The 13,914-nt window shown below is 41.3% G+C and overlaps 1 long non-coding RNA gene across 2 annotated transcripts in view; it reads left to right on the top strand.

Annotated features, from left to right (window-relative positions):
* Positions 1–13,914, top strand: part of LOC132519819 (uncharacterized) — a 78,507-nt gene that overhangs the window by 32,904 nt on the left and 31,689 nt on the right. The gene's annotated exons all lie outside the window — the stretch shown is intronic.

Below are 13,914 nucleotides of genomic sequence, written 5' to 3'. Positions count from 1 at the left end.
AAAGTGAACAAAAGATTTGAATAAAGTGAACAAAAGATTTCTCCAGGGAGTTCCCTGGTAGTCCGGTGGTTTGGACTCTGAGCTCTCACTGCCGAGGACCCAGGTTCAATCCCCAGTTGGGGAACTAAGATCCCACAAGCTGCGAGGTGCGGGCAAAAAAATTATTTAGAAAAACCCCACATTTCTCAAAAAAAGATACACAAATGACCAACAAGCCCATGAAAAGATGCTCAACATCATTACTTGTTAGGAAAACAGAAATCGAAACCACAATAAGATACCACTTCACACCCATTAGGATGACCATTATCTAAAAGACTATAAGAAATGTTGACAAGGATGTGCCTTTCTCCAAGAATCTCCTTCAAAACTCTTTGTTTTAGACTCTTTGTCTAAAAGCTCTATTCATTCCTATGAAAACTCAGGCTTTAACTACAAGGAGGGAGCTCACTCCTGGAGCGGTTTACCTGTTCACATTCAGTGTATAAAAACTTTCTGTCTCAAAATGCACCTTGTGTGGATGCTGCAGTGTAGTCCCTGGGTCCCCTCCTGGAATGAAGGACTTGCCCCTGCTGTGGAAATGTGGCCAAAAGACAGCTCTTGCCTGTCAGCCCTCTCTTTGAAGACTGCCTCTAACGATAAAAACTGCCTTGTCCCAAGTCAACCTCTTTCCAAGGGTAGCACACATACAATGACTAATCAACACAAGGGTGTAAAGGCCCAACCCCCTCACTCTGACTTGGGGCATCTCTGCAGGACCATTTCAGACCCGAATCTCCCTGTGGGGTTGGTTAAAGCCCTTTGCTGGGTCTGCAGCACAACTCAACTTCTCCCTTTGTCCCCATCCTGCTTCCTCTCCTTCCCTTTCACGGGTGTTGGTTGCAAGAGCACTGTGATGCCCTACACGAACACACACACACACACACACACACACACACACACACACACACAGGCTTTATTTATTTATTTATTTATTTTTGGCCACCCCTTGCGGCATGTGGGATCTTAGTTCCCTGACCAGGGACCTGTGCCCCCTGCATTGGAAGCATGGAATCAACCACTGGACCACCAGGGAAGTCCCCATGTAGGCTTTCAATATTTATTTATTTATTTAGGCTGTGCCGGGTCATAGTTGTGGCACATGGGATCTTTTTTTTTCAGTTGCAGCATGCGGACTTCTTAGTTGTGGTATGCGTGTGGGATCTAATTCCACAACCAGGGATCGACCCGGGCCCCCTGCTTTAGGAGCGTGGAGTCTTATCCACTGGACCAGCAGGGAAGTCTCCCCACATGGGCTTTAATATGATGCTCCATGTCCCTGTTGCAAAACATCAAGGGCATTAAGGGGTAGGGAGCTGGGGCCTCTAGATCTCAAAGTCAGTGGGACCTATGTTCTTCTTATAGGATTTGTTTTCAATAATTCACCAGTATGAGCTGCATACACACTGGTTTCTTTACCAGTGAATACATTTAGTTAAATGAATAAAATATACAGCCATACTAGAAAGGACATATTCAGCAATTCTCATTTAGGTCCTTATTTTCATGAGGGGAACACTTTCCCTATTCTTTGGAAAAGAATTCTTTCCTCATCTATAAGAGGGAATAAATAATCTCTTCAAACAGTTGTAGAGTAGTGAGTTGGTATATGTGCCCAGCATGTTGTGAGTGCTATGCTTACCAGAATAACAAAGACATGAGAGTATTTTGAATAGCAGCTCCCTTTGTTATCCCAGGACTCTCAGACTTAATGGTTAAGGTTCTGCAGTTTCTCTCTGTGGGAGGAGGGTTGCCAATTCATTCATCTTCACTTGAGACATTTTACGTGCATATGTGGGAGGGGCTCTTTCCCATAAATGCGACAGACACTCTGTGCTTCATGATAATGCATATTACATTCCCCGTGGAACCCACTGCAACATCATCATAGAGGTATGTGCCTTGTGAATCTTGAAAGGGTACATAGTGTTTCTTAGGTGTATTTGTCCATGAAATCCACCCCCTCCCTTGGTTTCTGAGTCATACCTAGGAATTATTTCTTGAATAGTGTCCTGTGAGACACATTTCTGGAATCCCTGATCTCTTCCAGGTGATTCTATTAACTTAGGAGGACGTTTTCCCCAAATAACAGCAGGGAACCTGCTTTATGTGTCGGGTACCAAGCATTGTCCTGAGAGCTGTACAAGCATCACCTCTTTTAAATCTCTCAATAGTTTTTTTACAGATGGCCCTTTAAAGCCCCACTTTAGAGATGAGGAAATTGAGAAGCAGAAAGGTTAAATAGCTTGTCACACAGCAAGTAGTGGAGCCAAGATTTAAATCCAGGTCTATCTGACTTGAAAGCCCATGAATTTCAATTTCTGGTTTGAACATGGTGATATAAAGGTAGCATCTCTCTTTTCATTGAAATCAGCCAAAAGCAACAAAGAGATAGAGAAACAAAGATACAAAATTCTTTTTCTTAGAATGTAGGAGATAGTTAAAACCCCAGGTCCCCATTTATTTGGAAGGGCTGCCAAAACTAGTAAAAACCAAGGGGACATGTGGGAACAAGAAGAGAAAAAACCTACAGCAAGGGGACACGGGGGCTGTTTATCTCAGAAAGAGCTGGGTGCACTTCTCCAAATCAAGGGCAAAACCTAACTCTCTTGTTTGCTATATTCGGGTAAATATGTGTCTGCTGGTATCAAGAATTTCCCTGCACCCTGTTTCATATCAAAAGACAAAGATAAACCTTCCTAGGAACCGGAGATTAGCCACATTTGGGAGAAACCCTGTCTTTGTGGCAGCACAGAAGAGTCTTTGTGTTGTAAAAACTTCACAGCTGCTCATCTTCATTGCTTAGGAGATGCAAAAGCTAAACAAACTCACTTAAAACCCCAAATAAAGAAAAGTTGCAGCTAGCCTGACCCTTCTCCTACACAAACCTTCTGAAAACAGCTCATCAAGGAAAAACTCATATCCTGCAAGGATGAATAATATAAAAGAAACCAGTACAGGAAGCTACACAAAAATACTATAAGAAAAAAAGTGGAAATGGGTAGGAAACCACATAGTAGACAAAGAATACAACCTGGTATGTTGCTATGAAGCAGATGATAGATGTGATCAAATTTTTCATCAGAAATTTTTAAAATTTAATGAAGCAATTGCCTGTGTGAGACCAGCACACAAAGCAAGCAATGCCAAAGGTCAGGAAGGACACAGTGAGATGATGGGATAAAATGAACTGGCAGAGCTCAGATGTCAGCGCAAGCCCAGTAACAAAGCTCACCTGTTCTTCTACATACATCACTAGTAGAGCACAAAAAGGATGATGATAGCAAATGGAAACAGGGTAGGTTTCTCTTATGACCAGAGCATAATTGGAGGGGAAATCTGGGGCTAGATGAGCTCACCTCCAGAAATCCAAGATGGTCTGTTATAGTTTTTGGTACAGCTAGCTGTAGGGCTAACTGACTACAACTTTCAACAGATATGATGTATTCATGGAGATGTAAGGAAGAAACTAAGTATCAATAGATTGTGTCAAAGTTTCTCTTGGCTGTCAATTTTTTTTTTAATTTTATTAATTTTTTAAAATTTTATTTTATGTATTTTTTATACAGCAGGTTCTTATTAGTTAATCTACTTTATACATATTAGTGCATATGTGTCAATCCCAATCTCCCAATTCATCCCACCACCACCACCCTGCACCCCTGCTTTCCCCCCTTGGTGTCCATACATTTGTTCTCTACATCTGTGTCTCTATTTCTGCCTTGCAAACCGGTTCATCTGTACCATTTTTCTAGATTCCATGTATATGCGTTAACATACGATATTTGTTTTTCTCTTTCTGACTTACTTCACTCTGTATGACAGTCTCTAGGTCCATCCATGTCTCTACAAATGACCCAATTTCGTTCCTTTTCATGGCTGAGTAATATTCCATTGCATATACGTACCACATCTTCCTTATCCATTTGTGGGCATTTAGGTTGCTTCCATGACCTGGCTATTGTAAACAGTGCTGCAATGAACGTTGGGGTGTTTCAAATTGTTGAATGGGGAATTTAGTTTGAAAGAATCATGCCAAGGAATGATTGCTATGGGAAAATAGAGGAATTCTTAAATCCTTTAACACACACATACACACACACAAACATGCATGTACACTAGATAGATAGAAAGACAGACACACACGTATATCTTAAATAGACTCTAAATGCGTAGGCCTAGGCCTTTCCCACCAGAGACTACAAAAACTGCCACATTTTCCTCTCATTGCCAGATATCATTAGCTTAAGCCCTCATTTCACTTGCCTTTAGGAAATCTAGTGTTTTTTGATTGTGTTTTCCACACCAAGTATCACTGAAATTCCTGGAAAATGCTTACTTCTGAAATTCATCTTGGTTGTCCCTTTCCTCCTCAGCAGTGACTAATCACCTCTGAGCCATCTTGGGCCACCATTTCTTCTGCCAAATTCTTCCCCTGGAAGTTCCTAAAACGCCCTCCCTCTGGTTGCTGCTGCTTTCCCTTCTACCGCTTCATCCCAACCAGGCACAGACCTCTCCCTCATTTCTACAGAGCACCAGTGGAAACCAGGCTGTAATGTTTAAAAAAGATTTTTCTAGAAGCTGGTGTCTAACATGAGGGAATTATGACACAGGCCTAGAATCTTCACAGTCCTTGAATGCTTCACAGGAGTCCCTCGTGGAGCATAGCTTTACTTAAACCCCAGCCTGCAGTCACATACTGAGGCTACTAAACATCATTTTTCTCCTGAGAAGACGCATGAGGGAGTCACTGGGTACATTTTCTCTTCCAAGAGTTCAGGTCCAAGTAGAGGATGGAATTGCCCACTCACACCTGTGTAAAGCCTTCTTCCAGAAGCCTTATCTCATGTTCTAGGACCTACATTTTCCCAGAATGATTGACAGTAGAAATGTCCCCTCCCCAACCAACAGGGCTAACCTTGCCCCAACTGGGCAAGCAGTTTCTCAAGAGGTCCAGCTAATTCAGTACTTTATAGGATCACAGTCTAGTGCCAGGTCAGGCACAGCTAGTCCAATCAAATTTATTTTTTAGAATCTCCTTTAATTCAAGAGAATAACGCTCCAGCTGTTTTCAGAGTCTTGTGTCTTGATTTCCTGTTTGCACAGCAATACATATGCATGCCTTTACCAAAAATAAGAAATAATATATTATCTATACCTTACACATTATCATTCAGGGCATTTTAACTTCTTGGAGCCACACATATCAAATCCATCCATTCTAGAAGATATGGTAGCCAGTCTCTGAATATACCCCCCAAAAAACCATACCTCCTGGTATGAAATCCTTGTGAAGTCCTCTCTAACACGAAATCTTGGCTAGCCTCATGACTCACGTATTCAATCGGACGAGACAGAGGTGACATTGTGCCAGATCTAGGCCTAAGGCTAAAGAGGGCCAGGAAGCTTCTATGTTTGAACTTTTGGGAGCCCTGAATCACCACATAAGTCAGATTACCCTACTGAAGAGACCGTGTAGAGGGAGAGGTCATGTAGATAGAGGTCCCAGCCTTCCAGTCATCTCTGCCAAGGCTGCAGACATATGAATGATGCCTTCTTGAAGGTTCCAGCCATTACCACTCTCCCACCATTGCAGCTGGTTGAGAGGCCCCAAATCACTATGTTCTGGGGTGCATTGTTATGCAACTATAGATAATTGTGACTTAACCTGTTGTCATACAAGAAATTCACAGGAAAAAAAAAAGGTAGTTTACTCCAAAGGCGAACTTTTTAAAAAATTTATTTCATTGAAGAATAGTTGATTTACAATGTTGTGTTAATTTCTGCTGTACAGCAAAGTGATTCAGTTATACATACACATATATACTCTTTTTCATATTCTTTTCCATTATGGTTTATTACAGGATACTGAATATAGTTCCCTGTGCTATAGAGTAGGACCTTGTTGTTTATCCATTCTATATATAATAGTTTGCATCTGCTAGTCCCAAACTCCCAATCCATCCCTCCCCGACCTCCCCTTTCTTTTGGCAACCACAAGCTTGTTCTCTATGTCTGTGAGTCTGTTTCTGTTTCATATATAAGTTCATTTATGTCATATTTTAGATTCCACATATAAGTGATAACATAGGGTATTTGTCTTTCTCTTTCTGATTTACTTCACTTAGTATGATAATCTCTAGGTCCATCCCAAAGGTGAACTTTTTAACTGTCATCTCTTATCTGCTTAAAGTTGTAAAATTTTAATTGTTTCCCTTTTGATATTTCAAATATTTTAGGAACAGTCTGTAAGATTTGAGCTCAAAGTACCATCACTTTCTTATCCCCTTAGCAGTCTCAGTGTAGCTCATAGCTTTCACAGGTCAGTTTAAGCCTGAAATTAGGGTACAGGATCTCTTTCCTCCTTCCATGCTTAACTCCAAAGGTCATGGCCTTTCTCTATTACAGTAAGTGAGTTAGTTAAATTAAACAAAGCTACTTATGAAAGAGCATGCATTAAAAGTTTTACAAGTATAAAAAAACACATGAAATTTAAAAACATTAAGCTAGAGATATAGGGATGGAATGAAAGGTAAATGTAATAGAATGGAGTATATTGTACACCTAGATTAAAATTAAAATTTTATTCTAATCTGACCTTACAACATCACAGTTAGTATAAGGCAATTCCATTTTTACCACTGCCTAAGGGAATCACTGCTGAGTCAATGGTTATTTTGTGTGGCCGTCTTACCTAAAATATGTTCTTGCGACATAGAGCAAGAGGACACTATTTTATCTCCACTTACTCAAATAGCCAATTCCCAGTTACCCAAAAGCAATATCATGGGTATAATATCATATGTTGCTGACAAGTCTCCTTCTGCCAGTTAGCTCCCTCTCGTCATCCCCAAGTCCATTATCTTGGTCTTTGTAATGGCCTTCTACTCCTGGCCCACAAGGTCTATAGGAAGACAATTCATATCTATTCATTCAATCATCCATTGATTCAACAAATATTCAGTGAGTACTTACTATAGGATAGATACCCTTCAAAACACTCAAAATAGGGTAAAAATTCTAGCTGCCCTATCACTGCTGCAACAAGTACAGAACATTTTGTAGTTTACAAAGTGTATTCAAACACATTACTTCCTCTGCTTTATTAAATTGGTCACCACACATTTAAACCTCTCAAAATGTGGCTCATTCTACCCACCCATCTCTAAGTTGGTAGGATATTTTTTGCCTAACTTCAGCACCATTTAATGAGGGTTACTAGTGCCCTGAATTATTCCAGACATAAAGAATGATAGTGATATCTCTGCACAGAGAGGCCTAATAGAAGTTTCTATCAATAAGTGGTCACAAATGTAGGTGATGATGTCATTGTAAAATCACAATTTATTGTATAAATAATACAATGCAGTTGAAAACTAAGTGCAACTCTGAAAAGCAGAAATGACGCAAGCCGACAAAGAGAAATAAATGACCAGTGTGTTATGATAATAAGTGCTTTATAAATACCTACTTACCTCATATTAAACTTGGGTGGAAAATGGGGTTGGGGGAAGCTATACTCACATGTGTCTCTCTCTGGTTCCTGAGTATTTCTCAGGATTTTCCTTACAAGGTGGGCGCACAGTTTTAAACTCCATGTCTTAGGACAATGTCCAAATTTCCTTAGGTGGACCTGATATATTATTGAATAAGCTCAAACAAATGATAATATTAAATATTTTATTAGTAGCAAGAAAAGCATTTTGAACATGTAGCAACATTTTCTTAAAATAGGTGATTTCTAGAATCTTCAGGCTAAAAAAACTATTCAAAAGATAGTATGGATTTCTCAGATTTAAAATGTGGGCATTAACATTGTATTTGCGAAAATTTGGTTGTCTATTTCAATATATAAAAAATAATTTGAACACATTTGATATGGGTGGCTGAATGATAGTGGTCATTTGAAACATGTTTCTCAGAGGCTGTATCTAGGCATCAAGAAATTTAAGATCTAGTTTTGTTTTTCAGTCCAGAGTGAAGGTAACAAATGTTGAAAGCTATTAATTTTACAGATGATGGAAAAATGATGAGAAAGGAAAATGAGAATCCCGTTTCCCTATGACTTCAAAGAATCCTATAAACATAGCTTCATTCATGTAAGAAAAGAACCCTGCTAATTATATTATCTGTAATTATATTATTATATATAATAAGTAATCTCATAGTTGCCTGTTTTATAGAAAGAGAAGTCAAGCCTTGGGAGAAGAGTTGTGCAAAAGTGGAAAAACCAGAATGAAGCCCCTAGATTTTCTAACTTTTTGGCTCAGACTAACCCTCCATGTAAATGGAGATGTGTTTTCCTCTTGGTCTAACTGGTTCAGTGGGTTGTGAGCTCCTCCCTAGTGGGAATGTATCTTCTTCACCTCCCTGGTTTCCATGTCACCACTCACCCACTTCGTTTCTCTTCCTATCTCTCTAGTCACTTCTCAGTCTTCTGTAGGTTTCTCTTCTATCATGTGCCTCCTACATCTTGCAGCTATTGGTCCTTCCTTGGCCCTTTTTCCTTTTGACGTTATTCATTCTCCCTGGGTAAATTTTTCTTTCCCATGTCTTCAACTACCAACCATATGCAGATGGGTTTCAACTTTAATCTCCAATACCAGCTTCTCCTAACCTCCAAGCCTATCTGTCCAGCTGTCTACTGAGTGTTTCCTGGAGTTCAGCATATCCAAAGCTGAGATCCTCATCTTCCCCTGAAGACCTGGTCTTCTTCATTTCCCCCCATCTCAATGGATGTCACACCATCTACTAAATGTTGAAACCAGAAAACTGGGAATCGTCCAAGATTCCCTTTTCTTTCACAGACTCTACATCCAAACCATCAAGTCCTGACCACTAGTCCCTGAAATCTTTCTCAGGTTTGCCTTTGTCTGTCTGTTCCTATTGTTGCTGCCTTTTTTTTTTTTTTTCAAGTTTTCATCCCTTCTCGCTTGGACGAAACACTAGCCTCCTTTACTGCTCTCCCTGACTTCAGACCCATTTCCTGCCCCCCCGCCCCATCCACCATAGTGTCTCCAAAGCAGCTCTCGATATGAATTCTCTGTTAACCTTCAGTGGATCCTCATCCAGGACAATATAACATGGTCCCTCTCTATCTAAGCTTCCTTGTCTTACACCAATTCCATACTTTCATAAATCCTTTCATGCTGCATTTTATGCTCTAAGAACATCAAACTCTTTGTAACTCTGCAAATGTGCTAGACCTCCCTGCCTTTGCATGGCCTTTCCTCTCTGCCCTACCCTGATGTCCAGCTGGCCATGTGCACAAGCCCTTCATGTCCTGGTTCAAGCATTCCCTCCTCTGTGAAAGCCTTCCCTGACTCTCCAGGGCAGGTTTTATCCTTCCTCCTACAACTGCAGCAGCCACAATACTGTTAGAGCATTCATAACATAGATTGTGAGGCAGGAGCATGCTTTGATATAATGAATTGGAAAAACTCAGTCTTTCCCTCGTATGTGTCTCCTTTACCAGCACAAAACACTTCACTTCTCGTTACTAAACATGTGCTGGGTTTTCCCCCACCACACCAAGGAATCCTCTTTGACACGAGCTAGGTGTCCTACGATTTAACTCAATTCTAACACTATTTAGGTGGAGATAGTGTCAGATCCCATAGGTTAAGTGCTCAGTCCCATTAAGACTGCTACCAACCTGGGAATGTAAATTGACACAGCCACTGTGGAGAACAGTATGGAGGTTCCTTAAAAAGCTAAAAATAGAACTACCGTATAACCCTGCAATCCCACTCCTGGCCATATATCTGGAGAAAAACATGGTCCGAAAGGATACATGCACCCCAATGTTCATTGCAGTATTGTTTACAATAGCCAAGACATGGAAGCAACCTAAATGTCCATCGACAGAGGAATGGATAAAGAAGATGTGGTACATATATACGATGGAATATTACTCAGCCATAAAAAAGAATGAAATAATGCCATTTGCAGCAACATGGATGGACCCAGAGATTGTCATACTGAGTGAAGTAATTCAGACAGAGAAAGACAAATACCATATGATATTGCTTACATGTGGAATCTTTTTTTTTTTTACATGTGGAATCTTTAAAAAAAAAGGATATAAATGAACACATTTACAAAACAGAAACAGACTTATAGACTTAGAAAAAAACTTATGGTGACCAGGAGAGAAGGTTGTGTGGGGAGTGTTAGGGAGTTTGGGATTGACATGTACACACTGCGATATTTAAAATGGATAATCTGGGACATCCCTGGTGGTCCAGTGGTTAAGACGCCACACTTCCAGTGCAGAGGGCATTGGTTCTATCCCCAGTCAAGGAAGTAAGATCCCACATGCCTCACGGTGTGGCCAGAAATGTTTTTAATTAAAAAATAAAATAAAATAATAAAAGAAATAAAATGGATAACCAACAGCAGGGAACTCTGCTCAATATTATGTAACAACGTAAATGGGAAAAGAATTTGAAAAGAATAGATGCATGTATATGTATAACTGATTCACTTTGCTGTACACCTGAAACTAGCACAACATTGTTAATCAACTACACTCCAATATAAAATAAAAAGTTAAAAAAAATGTACCACCAGAAAACCAAAAATAAAAGACTGCTTCTACCCTACATTAGATGCCGATCACAAGTAGTAGGTCCCCAGGTTACCCACAACTTCTGCCCAATTTGCCTACAAACAAGAGTTCCCATGACCCCCTCTTCAGGTTCAGTTAATTTGCTAGAGCAGCTCATAGAACTCAGGGAAATATTTACTTATATTTACTAGTTTATTAAAGGGTATGATAAAAGATAAAGCTGGACACCAAGATGAAGAGTGATATATAGAACGAGGTCTGGGAGGGTCCCAAGCTCAGGAGCTTCTGTCCCTGTGGATTTGGGGTGTGTCACCCTCCCAGTGTGTAGATGTGTTCACCAACCTGGAAGCTTGTCGAACCCCATACTATTGGGATTTTTATGGAGGCTTCATCATGTAGACATGATTGATCATTAACTCCATTTTTCAGCCCTTCTCCCATCTCAAGAGAATGAGGGGCAGGGCTGAAAATTCCAAGCTTCTAAGTATGGCGTGGTCTTTCTGGAGACCAGCCCTCATCCAGGAGCCATCTGGGAGCCCACCCGGGGTTAAGGCAGGTGGATTGTACCTTTGCCTCCATAGTGTGATTTTAGGGACCTGAGCAACTCCCTACAAAGCCTTCTTACCTGCTCGTTCTAGGTGATGCCTGGAATTCCATTGTCAATACTCCATTCCCTTAACCAGAGATTTTGATCCTTACTAAAATGGAGGCACATTCGGGAGAAAAAATATTTTGAGTTGCTATCAATATTTGGGGTGACCAAGAGAGTCAAGGAATTTTTTAAAAAGAGGTGATAAGGTGGAGAAGAAGAGAGTTAACAGGTACCTGGAGATTGGGAAGGGGACTCCATGAATAGAGAAAAAAGACAGAATAGAGAAACTGGGGTGGGGTGCAGATTCTTGGTGGACTTTGCAGTGCTGCCTTGGACCTACTCTACCTGTGCATGGATAGGATTTGGTTCTGGATCTGGGAAGGCTGGGACAAGAGGACAGAGATGCTTTCCCCTTCCCGCCACTTCCTGACAGTAGTCATTGGCAGCGTGGGAATTATCCTGGCCTGCTCGGCAGCAGTTTTCTGTCTTGGATCAGTTGGTGCTTTTCTAAGCACGAAGAGAGCTGAATTGGACTAAACAGACGTAAACATTAGGGCATGCGCCAACTCACCAAACTGCTTCCTGAGCTTGTGATGCAGAGAACTATGTAATTATGAGACTAATACGTATATGTTGGCTTGAAGAAATTAGACATATACACCCAATTGCCAAGAGCAATGAGAAAACATGGACTTGTTGGAGCCAAGTGAATGGTGTGGAGACAAGGACCTTGGAAGCTTGGGTTTTCTGATGAGAAGATACTGCTGAATTAAATCTAATTGCTGCAGGAAGTAGCTCTCACTTTCCAAAGCAAAGAAACAGTCATGGCTGTGGCATGGCTATGACAAGCAGGACCTGAAGGTGTGTCTCAGAATTTCCTAAGATTGACTGCCAGAGCAGCCCATTGTCCTCCTGTTTCACTGGGTCTTCTCAAATGGGGTGAAGATCTGTTTCTCTCCAAGTTCATCTCAGCTGTGCTTCTGTCCCAGTTATTGAACAAGTGATGTACCCCTGCTGTTGCTTAGGAACAACTGTACAGTCATTGATTGTAACTTAGGTGTCTCTGGAAACTTAGCACCTCTTTGCTCTTCACCCTTCCTGCCAATGGCTCTGCCAATTTCTCAGCCTCTGAGTTGGTAAATAGTAAAGTAAGCTCTTGCCAAGAGCCGAGGAAATGCTTGTTGATTCTCCATCAGGAAAACAATGCAATCACTAGTTCATTTCAGTATAGGGTTAGCAGGACCTTAGTACTAGAGCTTGAAATGCAGTGGGTAAGTAGGCCCCCAGGGACTCTTCTTGCAGGTTGCACAGGGGGGTAAACAACGGGGGTGAAATGTCCCTTCACTGTGCTGGAGAGATAATTGCAGGTACAAGAATGAACGGGTGTGTAAGAATAAATCGACGCTAATATCTAGACAGAAAAAAATATTGAAAAGAAATCAAGAGAAATTTGCATTGCTGGGATTGACATCTTAGAATCAGGATAATGAAAATATCAGCAGTTCCCCCCAAAGACCACTGTATTAGCCAAGGTTCTCCCGAGACAGAACAAATAGGATAGACAGAGATAAAGATAGAGAAAGAGACAGAGAGAGATTTGTGGGGCTTTCTTATGATGAATTGGCTCACATGATTATGAATGCTGAAAAGTCTGAGAAGATCTGCTGTCTGTTAAGCTGGAGACCCAGGAAAGCTAGTGGTGCAATTTAGCACTGTTCCCAAAGACACCTAAGTTACAATCAATGACTGTACATTTGTTTCTAAGGTACAGCAAGGGGTACAACACTTGTTCAATAACTGGGACAGAAGCACAACTGAGGTAAACTTGGAGAGAGTGTTTCCTGTTATTTTTTTAGTTTAGCACCTTGAAATATTTCCTCCTTCACTTGGGTTTATGTGGTGAATACAGAGTGTTCATCAAAAATTTATCTTTAAATTTGGATTTACTTTATAAACATTTTCATTTACCAACAACACTCTGAGGACATTTTTCAAGTGATGGCAAGTTGCATACCTTAAGGAAGGTGGGAAGGAAATGAAATGTGAAGGGAAGCCCCCCTCCCAGGCAATGGGAATGGGTGGCTGGTATGAATGGAGGAAAGCAAATATTACAGAAGAGAAGGGCCCTGCACAGTCTGTCGTTGCGAATGTGTTCTGAGATAAGGTGCCTATTCACCTCAACTCTGCACCTGGTGTCTTGAAGAAAAGAGATTAGCGGGTGGGGGTGAGGAGGGGAGAGGAGGAAGATAAAGGAAAGCAATGCAAAGAGTTATTGTCAATAATCCTACAGAACTCTGCAGGATGACACATGGATAAAATTCATCTGGCATCAGCTGACCCAGGAATCCATGACAGCTCTCCTAGGCTCAAATCTTCCCCATCTTGCCAGAGTCCGACTTCACTGGGGGGCTCTCCAGTGTCCAACAGTACGGTAGCCAGTGCCCTGGGGATGACTAAGGCGAATTCTCTGCTTGCGGTACCTTTCCCTGCAGATGTGAACAAGAACCCCATGGCGCTCCTGCCGGAAGTACACGGGCTGCTGGCCAGCCCTCATGTCTCAAATCCAAACACTAGATTCCCTTTCCAGATCCTCTGTCCTGGGCTTGGGCTTCCACCCAGCGAGCTTCAGGGCCTGGATCAGTCTTTACACAGCTGTCCCTTTTAAGACTCAGTAGACCTGACTTCCTGTTTAGGTTCTGTTCTCCCTGGGGGC

The sequence above is a fragment of the Lagenorhynchus albirostris genome, chromosome 4 (genome assembly GCF_949774975.1).
Source record: "Lagenorhynchus albirostris chromosome 4, mLagAlb1.1, whole genome shotgun sequence".
Classification (NCBI taxonomy): domain Eukaryota; kingdom Metazoa; phylum Chordata; class Mammalia; order Artiodactyla; family Delphinidae; genus Lagenorhynchus; species Lagenorhynchus albirostris.
The sequence above is the reverse complement of the archived record's forward strand: the minus strand, read 5'-3'. Positions and strand labels throughout refer to the sequence as shown.